Source organism: Camellia sinensis, chromosome 15, assembly GCF_055761805.1.
Source record: "Camellia sinensis isolate YWXY chromosome 15, ASM5576180v1, whole genome shotgun sequence".
Classification (NCBI taxonomy): domain Eukaryota; kingdom Viridiplantae; phylum Streptophyta; class Magnoliopsida; order Ericales; family Theaceae; genus Camellia; species Camellia sinensis.
Window position 1 is genome coordinate 120,902,877 of NC_138975.1, and position 18,897 is coordinate 120,921,773.

At 36.9% G+C, this 18,897-nt stretch overlaps 1 pseudogene; it reads left to right on the top strand.

The window, feature by feature from the left end:
• Nucleotides 1–7,246: 7,246 nt before the first annotated feature.
• On the top strand, nt 7,247–13,317 carry LOC145813250 (putative mediator of RNA polymerase II transcription subunit 26c; annotated as a pseudogene).
• The last annotated feature ends 5,580 nt before the right edge of the window (nt 13,318–18,897 follow it).

The window sequence follows — 18,897 nt, forward strand, 5'->3', positions numbered from 1 at the left end:
CTTGAGCTTGAACATAGAAAACCATGAACTTAAGCGTTAGTTCAAATTAAATATATCTATTTATTCTATCTGTACAAATTAAATCAAAGTTTCTGTTGTAGATTTGCATGACCTAGAATGAGGAGGAGATCGAGTAACAAGAGAAGGAGAGAGTGAGGTCTGTGAGAGAGAGAGAGAGAGAGAGAGAGAGAGAGAGAGAGAGAGAGAGAGAAATAGATAAACTACATTAGCGAGATTAAATCTGTAAAATGAACAGATCTACATCTTCATCAGCGATATTCAGAGGCAGTGGCAGACTCCCCTGTAGCCCGGAGGTTCCTGGCAGTGACATTGGCAGTCCATCGAAGGGGTCTGGTTGCAAACTAGTGGATTGAAACCCTTCCGACTCATTTCTGATAATAATTCTTACGATAATATTATCACACCCAATTGCACACTCACCTAATTTTGCACACCCTATTTCCTTCTCCTTTTCTCCTATTGAAAAGAACATCGATAGTTATTGCATCAATAAACGTCATTACTTCAGTGAAGAACATTGTATCGACGGTCCATCATTGAAATTCCTGTCAACTCTTAAGGAAAAGAGGAATCGACTCGAAGGTGTCCAAAGAATACCGTTTAAAAACTCTTTGGAAATTCCAATCTACCATTGTAGAAAACTCGTCAAAAATTCCTTTCCGGTAAAACCCTCACAAAACACACAATCTGGAGTTGAAAATACAAAAATTGAATCGTTCAGCATACTAGTATTGACTATCTGCATTACTGTTCGCAATCTATATATTGAACTAAATGTTTATGTTCAATACTGTGTTACTGAACATAATCTTAACAGTCGGCAAATCAGTACCGAATAGCTCGAATAAAACAACAACAATTGATAACGACCGAGAATGTTAACGCAAGACCGATAAATTTACCAATGGAACGCCAACCTTATGAAAATTGTTGTCATCGTCCTCCATTGCACTACAATGTGGAATAACTGATGAAGAGTAATACGTTAGACTCGAAAAGAACTTTCTGGTTTAAGGTTTCTGGTTCATGAGGGTTTATGATGCTGATAAAGATGATGCATTAAGTATTTAAGATGGTAATGAAGAGTAACAGGTTTAGTGTTTGGAAAGGTGAAACACGTATAGTTGGAGGTGGGGTGTGGGTGGGTGTACAATATTGTAGAGTGTTAGTTCTTATTTGGTAGGTGGGTGTCCCATTAAATGATGTCTTTTAATATAATTTTACTTTAGAATACAATTGTAATTAAAAAAAGAAAAAGAAATTAGGAGGTCCAAAGAATTTAGGCAAGTGCTAATAGTAGCACTCAAAATAAAAGATTTATGTTTCATAATTGACTAAGAATGTTTATGTAATTATGAAAAAACCTTTTTATAATTGACCAAGAATGTTTGCGTAATTACGAAAAATTCTCTTGCATAATTGACCAAGAATATTTGCGTAATTATGAAAAAAAACCTTCACTCAACATATAGGTCACCATTAGTAAATTATTCAAAATGAAATGCAAAATCGAAAAGAAAAGACAAATCTCAAGCAACTAAACAGTTCTTATATGTATATATATATATATATATAAATATGCATTGGTCCTACTTTACTTTCAGCCTACTGTTGTTAAGTCATTCAAGAAGATGTTAACTTTCGAAAAAAAGATTAGTAACTAATTAAAAATGAGATTAATTTTCTTTTGCTCATATTCACTACAATATAGAAGGATTTTGTAAATTAATTTTTTGTCCCCAAAAGTAAAAATTTTGTTGTAAAAAAATTAGGAGACCAATTCTTATTGTCACGGGAGTCGTCATTAGAAAGTCACCCTGAGAACTAAAAAAACTCTAGCGACAAAATTTTAAAAAAGCCGCTAATAAATGCAAGAACAAAACAATTTCATGCCAAAATAGTTTATTTTTTGAAACAAAAATTTTGGTTCAAAAAATATCTTAATTAACCACTAGATGTCCAATTTTGTTGTTAAAAAAACAACGACGACACTATTAGTGATTAAAATATTTTGTCTCTAAAAAGTATTTTTATCCCTAAATTTTTGTCTCTAAAAATTTAATTTTTGTGTTGTGATTGATTCACTAAATTAGAGAAAAATGGACGAGTTGAATGATATTCCTCACAAAGTGGACATGTTATTTAGAACTAATAAAATATTGAATAACAATTTTTACTAAATAATGTTGGGAAATTTTCAAAATGGGTTTTCAAAATTTATTGTTTAGTTTTTGGGTGTTTTTAAAACCTTCCTTGTTTTTCTTTGGAAAGCTTGAAATAAGTTTGGAGACTTTGTCCCTGTAGACACCCAATTTTTGACCGTCCTCAAGATTTAGACGTCATCGTTTGAACACTCGATGATCATCTATGCTCGTGTTCGTTTTGAGTTTCCGAAGGTCTCGGCTGCGCACCTTACCTTAGGATCTCTTAACTTGTTTGTTTTGTGCTTGGTTGTGGACCAAAGACTTATGGTTTTTGCTTCTGAGGGAAGAAGGTGGCTTGTTGGCCATCCCTGCAACCCATTGGCTGAGGCCTTGTGCCATTGGCCTTGTTTTCTTGCCATCAGCCATAAGTGGTGGCCGATTGGCACTCTTTTTGGTCGATCGGCATTCCATTTGGTTGATCGGCCATATTTCTTGGCAGAGACCTTTCCATCTGCTTTTACAGATATTTTTGTGCCAGCTGTGACAGCTGGTGAGCACAATCCCCATCATCCATACACGTGTATGGAGGGATTGAATCAAGACTCAAGCTTGTTTAACAAGCTTGAGAATTGAAATTCTATAAGAAGGGAGGCCCCTCTCCCTTTCCAGAGGTTCTGAAAATTGGATATAGAAGTTATATATCTCTCTCTATATATTTTACATCTCTCTCTTCATGTACCCTTGTTTGTGCTCAAAAGTGTAAAATCTTCACACTATTGCACACAAATACCTACTAGAACACCATCATTTTGTTGCTGAGGTACTTAGGAGCTGGTGTTAGAGTTTTTGGGTTGGTTTGAACTTAGAAAAGCTGCTGGAGTTGTGTTCTTGAAGGTGTTCTTCAAGGGTGAGAAACTAACATTTTAATCCCTTGTTTTGGCTTAAGCTTTTAGACCTATTTGCATGCTGATTTAAGCTTAACTTTCAACTGTAAAAGTTTTGATTTTTCATGGTTGTGATGTTTATTTAAGGTCACTTTTGTGTTGGGGGTTGGCTACCCCCTCTTAGGCCTTGTTCGGTCTTGTTTTGTGCCTTTCTTTTAAGCTTTTAGAACCACCTTGTTTTGACCTTCTCACCATTGAAATCCAGAGGATTTTCAGTGGTGGAAAGGTGGTTTTAGATTCTTAAATAGGAGATGGACACCCCCCTCACCTTGTGTCTTGTATGTTAGTATAAATGGCTCATAATAGTAGCATGTTTGCTTAGCATGTTTTGGCTCTATTTCAGCAACTTTTTGGTGTTATTTTAGCATGCTTCAACTCTGTTTTAAGTTGGTTTGATAGCATCTTGCATGCTTCACATACTTGCAGAACAATCTTGCATGCTAGCATAACATGCATCTTGTGTTTGGACCATCATTCTTGCATGTTTTGGCTCAACTCAAAGAAGCTTTTAGCTTTGTTTTACCATGCTTAAGCTCTGATTTGTGTTGTCTTGGTCATGCATACCATGCTTTGTATAGCCATAGTGCATTCTAGCTTGTTAGCTTTGTGTATCAAGTCCACTAGCATGCATTGCGTAGACTATTCTGATGATTTGGCATCATTTGAAATGATACTTCAGTGCATGTTTCATGGTCATATACTTGCCTTTGCCATTCTTTCAATGCTTTGAAGAGTTGGTGTTTTATGCCTTAAGAGTGGGTCTTTTTGCATGTCTTATTGCTTAAGATTTTGGGATGCCATCTCAGTGGTTTTTTGGGCTTATTTTGACATGCCATAACTCTGATTTTTATTGGTTAAGTCATACCATGTTTGGTTTTAATAGGTGTAGTGTAATATCCCTTTGTAGCCTTGCATGTTTCATGCTTTTGGTATTTTGTTCTACCTTGTGTTGGCTAGGTTCAAGCATGCTTTTGGTCTTGTATTGACCTACCTTGGGATTGTTTTGGTTGCCCTGAGCCTTTTGGGGCTTGCTTTGTATGGCCATGGTGTAAATCCCTTTGTTAGCCTTGAGCTTTGAGCCTCATGCATGCTATGCTTGTGATTATGTGTGTGATTTGGCTTCATTCCTGACATCATTTCAGAGCATGTAGTATTGTCACACTTGCATGCTTTTTACTCTTTAAGTACTCTTGAGAGTTGTCCTCTTTATGCCTTAATTCTTGGGCCAATTAGCATGCATGCTTGTTTTGCATTTCATGTCATTAATTCATCATTTTGGCCACTAATTTAGGCATGATTGAGGTCTGCCTATTTTAGTTTAAGTTCATTTTTGCATGTTCGTTCCATTTTGTTGTTATTGCATGCTTGGTACATTGCATGTTTGCATGTCTAGGTTGCATTGCATTTTGTATGCTTGGTACATTGCATGTTTGCATGTTTAGGTTGCATGACATTGTTGCATATTTGTTACATTGCATTTGGCATGCTTTTTGTTGCATTGCATAGCATCTCCATGTTGCATACATTGCATTGTGTTTGGTTTAGGGTGTTAAGCCAAACACGAGAAACGAGGGACGTTTCATACTTGAAGCGATCAAACGTGCCTCAATCCTCGATCATCGACCCTCTTGATCATGCATGATAGAGGCTTGATCATGCATGATAGAGGTTAAGGCATTATGTGTTTTTGTGCATTTCATTCACATTGAATTGTGTGACTCGGCCTTTTTGGCCATCATGCATCGTAATGCGTGATTGATGGTTCGAGAGTCGAGCACTACACTCCTTTGAGTTTCAAACATGATAAGGGGTGTAGTTGCACAACATTTTCTTGCAAATGTATTGCCATGCCTCTCTTTGTACTCTGCTGCAGCAAAAGGAGTAGTCTGCAGGAAGAGATGGCCGATCGGCTATCTGATCTGCCGATCGGCTAACGATGTTTGGCCGATAGCCTCATAAGTGGTCGATGACCCTTACCCTTTGGCCGATGACCATACCATTTGGTCGATGGCCTCTCAGAGTGCCCATGAGGTGGTTCAAAAGCATTATAGAGATTTTCACAGTTTTCAGAAGTAAAAAAAACAGTGCAAACAGAGGCAACATGAGGCATGGCAACGGATTTCCGGGAGAACGCAGCCGTGCATGCATCATTTATCATTTCGAGGCAAAGTTGTAGCAAATTGATTCGGCTTCTTTCTTTTCTTACTTAGTTGGTTTTGTAACTTAATTAATTTGCTTAATTAGTTAAGGTTTTATAATAATTAATTAGTTAGGATAGTTAGTTAATTAGTTAGTTTGTATTATTCATTTGGACCTTTCGTCGAGAGGGCGAATTTTGTAATAAGTGTGCGTGAGTGTGTGAATGTCTTCCAACCCCACGTCTTTCTCCTTTTTACTTAACCGCTTACAATGGTTAGTTCTAGGTCATATTTTAATTAGCATTCTTATGCTTGCATGTTTGCATCCATTTATCAGTCTTGCATGCACCGGGTTCGGCGCATCATAACTAACTGCATTGTATTTTAATTCCTACTTGAATACGTGTTCAACAGCTTATTATCAAGTTACATCTCATACGCCATCTTAGAATAGCCGAGCTTATTTTAGTTACATTTTTGCATGTGTTGCATTAGGCATCTTAACATAGCTAGGATCATGCATTGATTACTAACTAGTTGTTGTTTTGGCTCGGAGTACACTGTGAGTGTTTATGCTTTAGCATCCCTGCATGTGTGTTATTAATTGCCATGACAGCATGCTTGCCATGAGGCTATTTGCTTAAATGATATAACTACTTGAATGCTTGTGGGTGAAGGTTAGATTGCTTGAATTGTAACAATTCATTGAAATGCGAGTTTTAAGCCCACTTGAGAGTGGCAAAATCTTGTTTTCTAAGCCCACTCGAGGGTGGTAAATCCACGTCTTAGCCTACTTGCGAGTAGCACCTTCAAACTATTTTCAAATAAACATGAGATGTTTTGTTCAAACTTAGGCGATCTAGTCTATACTTGTATGCGGTGCACATTACATAGTAATTCTAGCTAATGAACCGGAATAAGAACACATATGTTTTCAAAAACAAAATATCATGTTAGTAAATGTCGATCATTGATCGGGCGAGCGGGGATGCTCATTGCATGACCCTTCCTCTCGTACCCAAGTTCCCGAGCCGAGGCAACTTTGGTGATGACGGACACGTGGCCTTAGGCCCGAGTCAAGGTTTCCTAAATTTATCAAAATAAAACAGTTAGGTGGCGACTCTGTGTTTGGCAAAGCAGTCTATGTTTGGCATTTCTTTATAAAAATCAGTTTTTCAAAACGATTTGCCGGATTTGGACTCTTTGGTGATTTATCGGTCCTGCATTGTACTTTATGAGATTAGATTTAGAACCGTGACATTGAGTCCGAACTGTAGTAGCTAATGAACAAAACAGATTTCGCACCGTTCGCGCGCGGAGCCGGGACGTTCGGGCACGTCTACAGTTCCACATCGGAAAGAAAGGAAAACATGGAACACTTAATAAAGTGCTACATGGAATATTCCTTTGAATATGGTATTGTGGGATGGATGCTAGTGTGCATGCACTCACACCACACACGCACACACGTACGTGCGTGTGGCATGGGCAGTGAGCTATGTGGCGTTTGATGGCGCATTTTCCATGGACACATCGGTAAGCGATGACGCGGATCCAACGTGGCATAGGTGACATGGAATATAGTTAGCTCCACATGGCAGTGACATAGCGTCCGTTGGCAACAAGTCAACCAACCAATAGAACGGTTGCTTGTCCGGTCTGGAGCTGTTTGATCATAGCCATTGATTGGAGATGCGCACGATTGTACAAATAAGATGGCACCCAATCGTGATAAGGTATGATCAGTCAAGGCATCTATTCGGTGCAAGGCGCCATGAGGGTGCGATGAGAGCGGTTTCCTATTTGCATCGGACAGGTTGGAGTGATTACATGGATCCAATGTGGCATAGGTGACATGGAATATAGTCAGCTCCATGTGGTATCCGTTGGCGATGAGTCAACAAACTGATCAAACGGTTGCGTGTCCGATCTGGAGTGGTTTGATCATAGTTGTTGATTGCAAATGCGCATGATCGTACGGATAAGATGACATTCGATCATGATCAGGTATGATTAGTCAAGGTATCTATTCGGTGCGAGAATGATCTGAACCATAGATCGTTGATCCAACGGTCAAATCTGATCGGATGTGATCAAGGGACATGACCATTCGATTAGATGCATCAAGGCCTATAAATAGGCCGTGAAATCAACCATTTCAATCCATCCAAATATTCAGAAAGCATTTATGCAATTCCCTCTCACTTTTCCTCTTGCTCTAAAGTTTTCGATCAAGAGTTTATTAAGCAAGTTTCTGTTTTTCTTATTGGTAATCAAATTCTGCAGACTTGATTATCAGTGTCTTGGTTTTCTTGATTATATCAAGAATATTCTGATCTACCGTCATTAGTGTAGATGCCGGTAGATTTGATCTTTAGATCATGCTTCATTGTATCGTAGAGGCAAATTTGCTGTAACCCTCTGCACACCTTTTGGTGTGTGCAAATATTGTCTTTAGGAAAGCGACTAAGTAACGCGACTTGAAGTGCTAAATTTATGTTCTACGTAGATAAGATCATCGCCAAGTTTTGAAGATCCGAAGACCACCAACTGAAGAATTCAAGACGAATTATTCCAACAAATAACACCTTACCACCCATACATATGTAATAAAAAATACCTAACCAAATTATTGTACTAGAAACTGAATAACTATACTTAGGGCCAGTTTGTTAAGGTAGCGTTGGTAATGTTTATGTTTTTTATTTATGTTTACAAAAATTTTATAAACTGGTTTTTGTTTATTTTTAGAAAAACATAAACTATAATTGCGTTTGGTTTGAACAAAATGTTTAATTTTTTTTTTAAAATATAAACTAAAGAATATGTTTGTTCAGGCCTAAAATATTTATATTTATTTTTTATTATTTTATGACAATGGGATCATGCACATTATAATTGAAAAAAAAATTAATTAAAAAATTAATTGGAAAAAAAACTAATTGAAAAAAAATTTATTTGAAAAAAAACATTTGAAAACAAAAATTTGTTAGTCAAATTTTTAAATTTCTGTTTAAAAACCTACGTAAACTCATTTTTTGAGTTTACGTTTTTTCCTCAAATTTATAAATTAAGACAACCATTTATAAACTAAAACAATTATCAAAAAAGTTTTTATGACAGTTTTTAAATTTTTGTAAATATAAACTGAAAACAAAATGATTAAGTGAGCGTTTGATAACGTTTACGTTTTTTGTTTATATTTACAAAAATTTTATAAGCTGATTTTTGTTTATTTTTATAAAAACATAAACTACAAACGCATTTGGTTTGAACAAAATATTTGAAAAATTTTAAAAACATAAACTAAAAAATATGTTTGTTCATGAATAAAATATTTATATTTATTTTTTATTTTTTATGACAATGAAATCATACACATTATAATTGAAAAAAATTAATTGAAAAAAAATTATTAGTCAAATTTTTAAATTTCTGTTTAAAACCAACGTAAACTCATTTTTTTAGTTTACGTTTTTTTTTCTTCAAATTTATAAACTGAAACAACCATTTATAAATCAAAAAAATTATCAAACAAGTTTTTATGACAGTTTTTTAAATTTTAATAAATATAAACTAAAAATTGAAAACGAAATGATTATCAAATAGGTCCTTAGTAATTCATTTTTTTAGGTACAACTAATGCAGACTATGTCTAAATGCTGAAATAATGAAAGGTAAATTTCCCCAAAAACAATTGTAAGAGGTATAATCAGCAAAATTTAATAAACAACTAGTTCATATAAAAATTAGGAAAAATTATTTATAAGTTCTATTAGGGAGACTTATGCGACATTTGGTCCTACTAAAAAACTTATGTTCCCATAAGTCCTGTGGGAAGTTTGTTGACACATTTACTCTCAATATTAGTTGTTAATATCATAAATAATAGTAAAACCATATATAGGAAATTGAATGTTACCATAGATCATATCTATATAAACGTAACGTAACGTGACACCTATATAAACGTAACGTGACACCTGTATGTAACGTGATACTTACATAAGCGTAACGTGACACCTATGATCTATGGCAACATTCAATTTCCTATATAGGAAATTGAATGTTGCCATAGATCATATTTACATAAACGTAACGTGACACCTATGATCTATGGCAACATTCAATTTCCTATATAAGAAATTGAATGTTACCATAGATCATATTTATATGAAACGTAACGTGACATCAACATAAACTAGTAACATTTTCACATTCAATTTAAAAAAATAAAAACTCATTAAGTTTGCGAAACGTAATGTGACACGTTACGTTACGTTTATGTAGGTGTCACGTTACATATAGGTGTCACGTTACGTTACGTTTATGTAGGTGTCGCCACTACTAAAAAAGTGACTTTTTGGGTCTAATTTTTTGCGACCCACTATTTAGCCGTCGCAAAAAGAAAACATTTTTGGAAATGATCAGTGGCAAAAGGCATATTTTACCCCTATTTTTTTATTCCCTCCACTGACCCCAATTTATTTTGCCCTTTTGTTACACCTATGCCCTAAGCCCCTTTCACTGTCATTTTCACGACATTGATAAACAGAGAGGTCTCTCTAGCTCTCTTGCACTCTCTGTCTCTCTCGCTCTCTTTGCTCGCCATGGTCGTAACTTTAGTGGTATGAATCTCTTTCTCTCTGTCTCCTTTCTCTCTCTATATATACATACATATTTGTATATTTATATATGTATATATATTGTGGATTGCAGGTAAAGTTCTCCATATGCTTGGTATTGACGATCTTAGGTTACATTTTTGGAATAGTTTACGATCTCTATGCGATGCTCTGTATGGATCGTGATATGACTCGTGTCGATTACCGTCCACTCGCCTAGTCTCTGTGTGTGTGTGTGTGTGTGGAAATTTGTGTGTGTTTAGCTATAATCTCATGGTATTATACTCTGGCCCTATGTGTGAAATCAATTTGAATGAGTTTGAACTCTTGCTATTTGATTGAATCGCTTTGATTTAATTCAATTCTTCTCTTATTTATTTGTATTTCAAATACCTGTGTATAGATTTTGGAGTGATTTGGTACGTATTATATGTGATTGAGCGGAAGTTTGTAATGATATGTTGGACTAATTTCTAGATTTGTTGGCTCTTTTTTGATATTTGTTGCTTCAATCTCTCTATTAATTTGTTTGCTTGCTTAGAAATTGAAGGGAAAAAAATGGAAAATGTGATTTTGAATATATGTATTTGGTTGCTTCAATCTCTCTATCCTTATCTAGCTTTCTCATATTCTATCTATGATTTTGGATCATTTATGATCTCTCTGTGCATCCTTAGGTTTGCAGACTTTGAGTTCAAGTTCTAAGTTAAGAAAATGGAAATCTATAGACTAGAATAATCAAGAAAATATAGCCATCATGACGAAGAATGATTAAAATTTGGAACAATGCCTTTAATAATTTTCTTATGTCTGCAATAATTAGATAATGTTTGAATGTTGTGATTTACTTAAGTGAAAAAATCTAATTATGTTATGTTATCTACATTCTGCATGCATTGAACTAAATATATATATTTTGTCTATTTTTGTTTCCATTATTGTTGATGTTTATATATATATATATATTGTCTATTTTTGTTTCCATAGACGGACATATTTTATGTTTGGATTTACGTATTTATTGCACTGGTTGTTAGTGATATTCAACATTCTGAATTGATTTTTTCCTCTCTTTGTTGGTGGTCATTTACTATGCTATTACTGTGTGATTTAGTTGAATTTGGCAATGTATATAGAATTTGCTTTATTTATCACGTGCCTACCTCTCTTTCTCTTCTCAAGTTGAAACTGAGCGAATCCTTGCTAATTGATAGTTGTGTCCTCATGTGGTAGTTGTTCAATAAATTATTTTTTTGGTTTATCTATGGACTTCTATGACCATGATGGAATGTGAAGGCATTTGTTCCTCTGTGAATTGTTGTGTTCAATAGTGAGTTTTCGCCCATCAGAAATAAGAAACAAATTATTTGTTTCTCTGTGAATTCATAGGCTTGCTGTAGAGACATTTCAATCTTGAAAGGAATAGGAAGAGACCAAATTATTTGTCAAGTTTTTGTTTGTGTGTAAGAAATTGCTAGGTATAGCAGAGGTAAAAAGAGGAGGTTGAGAATGAACAAGAGACTTTGAGCTATAGTATTGTAACCAAACGAAAGTCAAAGGTTAAAATCTAGATTTATAAACAAAAAACAGAACAAAAAATATGCATGTATATGTGTCTACCTAAAAGTAAGTCGGATTAATTTTTTATTAGCACACCTGGTAGATATACATGGTTTGGCCATATGTAATCTTTAGCCTTAAAACCAACTTTACTACTGCCCTTAAAACCATTTTTTCTCCAATAATGCTTTCATTTTATAAAGTTAAACAAACAGAACCATATTTGTCTAGTTGTTCCAATTTGTCTTCTTTTTATTTATTTATTTTTTTTGTTTGTGTGTGTGTGCGTGTGGCAATGAAGAACGATGAAGAGATCCGTACGGAGGCTTGTTCGACGATGAAGAGACCAGAATTCTTAACATCAAGGAATAGCTTAAAGATCCAGGCTAGGTATTCATTCAATTTAATCTTCAATTATTGAATCTTAGTTTTCTGATTATTATTATTATTACGAGTATTAATTTTTAAAATTGTGTTGTAGAACTATAATTTCTCTGTTTCAGTTTGAAGATTCCCTGGTTGAATTGCTTCAAAGCCTTGCAGATGTGGATATAACATTCAAAGCACTTAAGGCAATCGAAAACATGTCTAATATATATATATATATGTATATATTTCATTTTCATTCTTTCTAAGAGTCTCTATCTCAGGAAACTGATATTGGGAGGCATGTGAATCGTTTTGGAAGAATCCATTGAATGATGTGCGGAGATTGGTTAAACAACTCATCAGGTTTGAAGATTCGAAACTAAAACAAACAATTTTGGAAAGAAAATAGTGTGTGTTTGTTTGTTTTACTATACACAGACATAGACAAATAGTTGTGGGAGTTGTTAGATCATGGTTTTTTTTCTTTACAGAAAATGGAAAGATTTGGTTGATGAATAGGTTAAGTTGAATACACCCAATCAACTTGTTTCTTATTCTCTCATTGGTAATATCACCCAAAATTCTGAACCCTTCTCTCTTTTACTTTCTCTTTCTAGATAGAATTATTACTTGTTTGAATTGAACTAAAAAAGAGGTTCATTAATGGTGATGGTGGGGGTGTTGACAGCTGATGGAGACTCTCCTCAGCAGAACATACCACCTAGTAACACCTGAAACGGTCTTTACCACGAGGAAAAAATTAGCGTTTGCTTCCTCACTTGGCTGCGCTTTTTTGAGAAACAAAATATTTTAAGGTTTTTGTGAAAATTCCAAGCTTTTGATCTCCAAAGTTGTGGTCTTTACAGGTTCTTGATTTTGCCTACTCTTCAAATCCACACAGTAACTACCGAATCTGATTCCTAGCTCAATTGGGTCTATTTGTTTTTATCTTTTTGTGGATTTGATTTGATACGATATATATCATTTTTTTGTCTTTTTTAATAAAAATTGTTGTAGATGGGAACTCTGGTTCAGACAAGAACAACTCTGAACCAGAACCTAAAGCAAAAGTAGTTCCTCGAAGAGATGCTCCCCCTGCCAAACTGACCCATTCTATTCCCCTAGCTGCTTCTGCCCCTCCTCGCAAGGTACCCTTTAAATTGTCCTCTATTTGGTTGATGAGAAAACTGAGGAGGAAATAAGTGGAAAGGGCTTTTTTGGGTCTTTTGATTTTTGCATTTTTTCAATCATCCCCAAAAGAAAAACAAAAATGAACTTAATTTTAGGCTTTTTAGAGATGAAATATTTTGGATTCCACATTTTCTTTTTAGCAAGCACCGGCCTCCATGTGGTAGAAAGAAAGTGTTGTGAATCACATTGCTTTTACTGTGAGTTGCAGAGACAACAGAAGGAATCAAGCCTTGACCTTGAAAGGCTGGCTTCAACAAGAAAACGGCTTCATGAGAATTACCACGACGCTGAGAATAGATACTTTACTATATTTTGGCTTTACTAACATTCTATTTGGATTGTATTTTTGTCATAAAAGAACTTTTTGTAATAGCTTTCACATATGTCCCCAATTTTGAGACACAAATGGAATGCCTAATTAAACTACAATGCTATATTGTTTGAATTTTTGTTATTCCTATTTCTAGAGTTCTTAACATTATACTTTATTTTATTTTTAATTTTTGTGTGAAGGTAACAAGATGGTTGCCAAAAAACATATTAGCATTTTTCTTTGTTTTTTGCGACGGCAAAATAGCGGTTGCCATAAGTAGTTTAGGCAGTCGCGAATAATTTGCGACCGTTGGTTTGCCATCGCAAAAAGTATTTGCCACCCCCACATTCGCGACCCTTATTTGCCGTCGCATGGGTCGTCACAAAAGGTCTTTTGCGACTGTATTTTTATTATTTGCGACGGCTTGTAGCGGTCGCAAAAAGTGTTTTTTTTTTTGTAGTGCACGTTACATTACGTTTATGTAAGTGTCATATCACGTTACGTTTATGTAGGATCTTGTGGAATACATTCCTATCTAAATAGGACTTGAGACTCTATAAGAAATTACACAGGATTTAGCCTAGCATAAGTGTCTGAAAAAGGACTTATAAATAAGTCTCCCTAAAAATTAATCATTCATTACTTTTAAATAATTTATTACGTAAATTAGGCCAAAATGCTAGTATTCACATTCCTAAAAAGCTGTATATACTGTTCCATTTTGATAACTACACTACAAAAATTAGTAACATGAACGACAAAATAATACAACTTTTTTCACCACAAAACGTATAACTCTTTGTTTAGTACAAAAATGTAACAAAAATCACAATATTCATAACTTAACTTTAAAAAGTAGTAATCAAGAGTTTTCTTGTGCCTTGTGTAATTACATTATAATATATCTTAACTAACACTATAAAAATTCGTAACTTTCACTATATATATAAAAAAATAAATTTACTTTCTTATTATAAAGGAGTATGCATAGTAACATTTAAAAAAAAATTAATTAGCATATATATATAAGGGCTACTCGTAAATGGGGACCCTCTTTTTTATTACCTGCTCTTAGAGCTAATAGTAACGAAACATGAGAGGAGAGAAAATAATGCACGGCGAGATGAGAGAAAATAGTAGGAGAGGGATGGCAATTTTCCTCCTCTTTGTTCTCATATGATGGGGACAAGCTTTGCTCCCTTATCATGTTCCATCTCGATCATATTTCGATTGTATTTATTAAATATATTTATATGTAATAATGTACGAGCAAGAAATAACCTTCTCGTATAATCCTGTTGATCAAGTCCGCGCTCCTTCAAACGTCGTCGCTTTACTCCCTGAAAACACAAACATGAGCTAGCCGACGGGTGTGTGCCGGATACCTCTCCGATGCCTAAGTCAACAAAATAGACAAAAGCTCTGTGTATTTGAGAATCAAAGTTGTGTTACCTCTCCATAGGTGATGTTGTGAGCTTTTATAGGTTCCGCGTGGCACAATCCAAGTAGGACTCTTACCCCTCCATGTAGAGTCCTCCTAGGAATCACCTTCTTGAAAGATAATGCTTATCCTTCAACACCCCTCCTCACTGCTTTAACCAAGTGAGATGGTTCTACCACGGTTGGATGTCAATACGACCGAGATAACATGGCCATGCTAAAGCCGCAGACTAGACCGAGGTCCCACAGCTCGGTTCTTCCTTTCACTATGTGTACCTCGGTTTGACATTCCAACTGGTCTGTCTGAGACCGCACTAATCTCATTGAGCTTGGACCGAGCTAATTAATAGTAAGGTTCTGAAGAAAGCTCAACATACTTCGGCTCAATATGGTATGACCGAGCTAACTGTTACCGTTCTGAGTGTGGTGACTAAGCTAACTGCAGAGCTTTCTTGGACCGGGCTAACTTCTAGGTCCTTTTCTTCAGCCTTTCTTGCTATGGTCCACAGAATGGCCCATTACCCAACTCGGCCTAATTTACACATAAATTACCCTCTCAATTGCCCCTTAATTCCATCTGCGCTGTATGATAGGGATTACCTGTTACTAGCCGAGCTAAAAAACTTTAGCCTTTCAACCGAGCTAAATTCACACTGTGCTACCAATCTGTCCGGTCAAAACGTCTCTTCAATTGTACTAAAACTGAGTCGTTTCCCATTCCGAGGACACATGGCACACTATCATTAGCCTAATGCAGCTGTCACGCCGTTTTCGTATTTCACGTAATTTGAACAGTCCCGCCCAATTTCTCATTCTTCACACAAGAACCACTTATTTTGAATTTATCACGCCTACTATTCATCTTCTCTCTTTTTCTTGCTTGAACCTCTATTGCTGCCACTTTTGCATCTGTGAAGCTTGCGTTTTCAACATCACCTTCGTGGTTTCAGACCTACATCCTTCCTCCTCCAATCTGTAAGTAACTCAATCCTTTTTTGCTTTCCGTTTGATTGGTTATTTGTACTATTTGTATATACGTGTTTCCTCACAACACTTTTCAAAATAGTTTTTCCATGTAATGAGTAAGAACAACTTGAATGATACCCATCACTACTGATTTTGTGAAAGAACTGAACTGGGACGTCTTAGATTTGAAATCATACTCCAACCGGACTAGGTAATAGTTTGTAGTAGGTGCGAGCCTTAGCAAAACTGAACAACCAAGCTAAGACTTTATGAACACTTGATGTTTCAAGTAGGTCTGAGAACCTTTTACTTTTCTTAGCCGAGCTAGCGAATTAGATTAGGTTTGCACAATGCCGTACTAGAAAGCCTCAACCACCGACCGAGCTAAATCTTGGGGCTAAACCAGCTCCCTTAGTTCAAACCGAATTAAGATTGCTGCCCCAATGGCTCGACCGGGCTAAAGCCTCTTGCTTAAACCGAGCTAAGACTGGATAGCATTCCATGTAACCGAGTTAGGACTTCATCTTGCCTATATTTCTTGTAGCACGGTCCCACGATCTGTGCTTAACACCTTTCTTTTTCACTTTGCAAACCCTGACTAGGTTGCCCAGTCACTTCTTTGCATGCCCAGCCGAGATACCCATTATCTGCTTGGCGTCGAGCTAATTCTCCAGGCTAACTTATACATAATTTAAATCCTTATGGGTAAATATAGGTTTTTAGTGAACTCACCAGGTGCTACGGTTGAGTTCCGAAGGGACTACCATATCCCTGATGATGTTCATCTCACTTTAGCCGAACTAGATACCATACCCTGGGGAAATCCTGGCTTTGTTCCTTTTACACTTCTTTCCATTGTAGAAACCGGATTAAGATTCCCTGTATAGCCCCTTCTATGCGAGTTCCTCAGACAAACCAACCTCTGCCCTACCCAACTTTCTACCAATTCATACCGCATAATAAATGGCATCGCCGAGCTAGCCTTAATCTCGGTTTAGCCGAGCTTTTCCACCAATACTCCATAGGATCAAATGAAGATGGCTGGGTTTACTATCTAAGAATAAGATGCCGACGTGAAAAGATAATAAAAGATAACTCGGATAAGGATGTTAACGATGATGATTTCCTCTGGGTATCTGGGAATTTTGAGGACCAACAAGCCCAGATTCCGGACGACAGAATAAACTGGAACAATGGTGAAGCCGGTAGGATTACCTCGGCTCAATTCCATGCTTTCTTTTACCTCGATTTTCTTATGTTGAACCGCATTGACTGTAGTCTCCTTCCTCATGCAGATTTGAACTTCCTCAAGTCCCCAGTACAACTACCCCAATTTAAACACACTTCGCGCCGCACTTCGATATCCTAATAGAAGTTGGGCCAAGCTACTGAATTTTGAACCGACGTATAGACACAGTAGTAAACGTAAGACCAGGGTAACTGACTTCTTGTTAGAAGCCTCTCCTGAACCAAACCCAACCTTGCCTCACATCAACCTGATCCGACTAACTGCTGAACAAGAAATGGCCAAGAAAAGAGCCGTAAGAGCCCTTCTGACCGAGACAAACCAGCCCGAGGTACCCCAGCCGATCAAACCCAAGAGACCGTGATAGCCCTGCCATCCCACCAACCTGAATTGTCTCGGACTCGTAAGCGAGCTCGGTCTTCTACTACCGAACCATGCCTCGTCGACGAAGACGAAACTGTGCTTCCCCAAACCGAAGTACCGAGCCCACAACCTGAGAGCCCAGACCGAGCTAACTCCTCTGATTGGGCATTGAAATTAACATACCACAACTGAGCCATCAGACCAACAGATTCAGTGGTAGCAGATAAAGATCACATGCTGGCCTTCAACCTAGCTAAGGACGTGTGTCTGTCCCCTGATATGGATCACTACGCCCACCTTACCGAGCTAAAAGCTATCCGCTCGACCACCAAATCAATGGTGCTGGTGAATACTCTTTTCTTTGTTTTCCTATTTTGTCCAACTGTTAGCTCGGTTCTCACTCTACATTGCTTACCATATCTATGCAGGCTATACAAAAGAACCAGATTGCCCATAAGCGTGTGCTATAGCTACGCAAAACAACAAGGCAAGCCTTGGTAGAGGCTGAAAAGAAGACGGCCGAGCTAAACGAGGCCAAACAACAAATGGCCGAGCTACAATCTAAGGTCGCCCGCCTCACCGGCCTAGTTGACTTAGCCGAGGTGGATAAACAAAAAGCTCTGACCGAGCTGAAGGACCGCTATCTGTGTGAGCTTGCCAAAGTTGAGCAGACCAAGAAAGTCAAAATAACTGAACTTGAGAAGAAGATTGGTGATGCAGAGGACCGTGGTTACAAAGAAGGTGAAACAACCTACATCCTGCAGTGCGAAGCTGCCAAGGATCTATTTTTCAAGTGTGGGTGGAAAGCGGCGGTGGAACAGCTCGGTCACGGTCCAGAGACTGAGGTTTTCCTGAAGCCTCCATCGCACTTCATACCGAGCTGTATGGCGGTGTATGCAGTCGCCATTCAACAAAAATTCCTTGGATCTGAGGATGATGATGAAGAGACTGTACCTGACAATGCCCTGGTTGTCAATGATCCAGCCATCCATTCAGCGCGGGTTGAACCACCGGTGGAAGACCCGACAACCGAGCTACCAACTGAAACCGGGCTCTGAGTTGAACTGGATGCTAATCTTGACGATTTGTTTGCTTGACTTGGTATTTTCTTCTTTTTTACTTTTGAAAAGAAAACTGTAACCGGGCTAAAATCCCACCCTTTTGTAACTCTTGAATTGCACTCTCAATGAAATCTTCTCTCGTTCCAACTATGATTTCGGTTTATTTCCATGCATGTACTTTATTCTGTAATCTGAGTGAAATATAATATTCTCTGGCCGAGATACTTATCCCGGTCTTAACTTTGCAATCTAGCTATCCATACCTGCCAACCTCTTCAACCTAGATTCTTATCTTGGTTGAAGAACAACAAGTGTTGGTTTTCCAGCCAACCTCTTCAGCCTAGATTCTTATCTTGGCTGAAGAACAACAAGTGTTGGTTTTTCTAGCCAACCTCTTCAGCCTAGATTCTTATCTTGGCTGAAGAACAACAAGTGTTGGTTTTTCCAGCCAACCTCTTCAGCCGAGATCCTTATCTCTGTTGAAGAACAATAAGTGTTGGTTTTTCCAGCCAACCT